Raw genomic sequence first — 2466 nt, forward strand, 5'->3', positions numbered from 1 at the left:
ATTGAACAGTTCCTCTTTCAGAAAAGATTTCTGACTTTACTTTTATTGTAAACTGTTGTTTTTGAAAAGAGGCATAAGATGGTTATTAATCACTGGTACGGTTTATCTTCATGTATCCTATTACAGTAATTCCCAAAAACCCTCTACTGAGAACCCTTTCGAGGATGATGTTCTCACCCCCTACATTTTTCCCCTTTCAGGATTTGGGCGCAGAAGTTATGAAGAGTTTAATTATTTGTTATTGAGATGCTCTGTATTGCTTTATATTATTATTTTTGTACCCTCGCCTTTATCTTGATATATTCTGTGAGAGGGATAGGAATTGTACTGGATAATGTTTGTAATATTATTTATATATATGTATGTATATATATATGGATGTACTCTTTATGAGTTTCTGTAAGTTGTATGGTATGTATGGGCGTACGTTGTATGGCGAAAGTATTTTTTGGGAATGGTATTGCGGTTTAAAGTTTTTAAACAGGCTCATATTTTAGTATTAAATAGTATAAGTGTCGTCGTAATGTCCGAGCTATCAGAGTTGCGCAGCCGGAAGCGTGAGCTTTGGTAGTTAGGGTGTTACACTTTGAGTCTTCCTTTCTAAAATATTTTTAAAAATAATTTTTCTTTGATTAAATCTTGTGCCAAATTTTAAGTTTGGTGTTCTCTTGTTAATTTTTCTTTAGTTTTCGAAAACTTTACTTTGGTTTTCTAAAAATCTTAAGTTTGGTGTTCTTTCTTTTTGTTCTTGTTGTTCTTGTAAGTCTTCAAAGTGTTCTTAAGTCTTCTTTGTGTCCTGATCTTAAAATTTTTAAGTTTGGTGTGCCTTGGTGTTTTCCCTCCAAAATTTTAAAAAACAAGGAGCATTGGATTTAAAAATTTTAAGTCTTTTGTCTTTTATGTGTTTTTCTCTTTCATAATAAAATTCAAAAATAAAAAAATATATTTTCCTTTAATTGCTCATAATTTTTGAATCCCTTGGGTTGACTTGGTCAAAATTTTTTAAATCATATCTTTTTAATATTTTTAAAAGTAATATCTTTTTCAAAAACTCCTAACCACTTTCTCTCCCCTCATTATTTTTCAAAAATCCTCATAAAATATTTTCAAAATTTTTTTATTTTATTTTATTATTTTAATATCCTTTTTCTTATTCTTTTTGTTTCGAAAAAAAATTTAATAAATAAATATAATAAAGTAAATAAAATAAATCCACATGATCTCCCCTTTCTCCATCATGGACCTAAGTGGAAATGAACAGTCCAGAAGGACTCTGGGGTCATATGCTAACCCCACTACTGCTTCATATGAGAGTAGTATCTGTATACCCTCCATCGGAGTCAGTAGTTTTGAGTTGAATAATTTGCTCATTATCATGGTGCAGCAAAATTGCCAGTATTTCGGTCTTCCACAAGAAGAACCTACTGAGTTTCTGGCACAGTTCTTACAAATTGCTGACACAGTACATGATAAGGAAGTAGATCAGGATGTCTACAAATTATTACTGTTTCCATTTGCTGTAAAAGACCAAGCTAAGAGGTGGTTAAATAACCAATATAAAGCTAGCATAAGAACATGGAAACAATTATCAGACAAATTCCTGAATCAATATTTCCCTCCTAAGAGAATGACACAGCTAAGGCTGGACATCCAAGGCCTTAAACAAGAGGATAATGAATCCCTTTACATGCCTGGGAGAGGTACAGAGAGATGCTAAGGAAATGCCCCTCTGAAATATTTTCAGAATGGGTGCAGTTAGACATCTTCTACTACGGGGTTACAACAAAGGCTCAGATATCTCTAGACCACTCAGCTGGTGGATCTATACACATGAGAAAAAAAATTGAAGAGGCTCAAGAGCTCATTGATACAGTTGCTAGAAATCAGCATCTGTACTTAATTAGTGAGTCCTCCATAAAAGAATAGGCTAAGGCAGTATCTACTGAACTTAGTCCTCTAGAACAAGTTGCTGAAATCAATAAGCAATTATGTTATCTGACAGAACAGTTGGCAGAATTTAAAGAGATGTTTCAAGACACTAAGGATGCTAACAGGAACATGAAAGCACAACTTGACCAGACAAGACAGCAGTTATCAAAACAGATAATAAAAGAGTGCCAAGCAGTTCAATTAAGAAGTGGAAAAACATTGAATACCTCAACTCAAAGCAGCAGAAAGCTAAGAAAAGAACAAATAATAGAGGATGAGCAGACTGCTCCCCAAAATCCATCTGAGGACAGTAAGAGCCCAGAGAGGAATGATTCTGGCATTCAAACACCTGAAAGGGGTGAAAAACTGGCGTTAAAGGCCCAGTGGATGCCCAGTTCTGGCGTTCAAATGCCAGAAAAGAAAGAAAAATTGGTGTTAAATGCCCAACCCATGTTCAGTTATGGCGTTCAAATGCCAGAAAAGGGAGGGAATCTGGCGTTAAACGCCAGAAAAGGGAGGGAATCTGGCGTTCAAGAT

General features: G+C 34.5%; 1 long non-coding RNA gene across 1 annotated transcript in view; it reads left to right on the forward strand.

Annotated features, from left to right (window-relative positions):
- Window positions 1-483, forward strand: part of LOC110277879 (uncharacterized) — a 3696-nt gene extending 3213 nt beyond the window's left edge. The window contains exon 4 of the long non-coding RNA XR_008006110.1: window positions 201-483. This is a non-coding gene — a long non-coding RNA (uncharacterized LOC110277879). The remainder of the gene's footprint in view (window positions 1-200) is intronic.
- Window positions 484-2466: the final 1983 nt, after the last annotated feature.

The sequence above is a fragment of the Arachis duranensis genome, chromosome 2 (genome assembly GCF_000817695.3).
Source record: "Arachis duranensis cultivar V14167 chromosome 2, aradu.V14167.gnm2.J7QH, whole genome shotgun sequence".
Lineage (NCBI taxonomy): Eukaryota > Viridiplantae > Streptophyta > Magnoliopsida > Fabales > Fabaceae > Arachis > Arachis duranensis.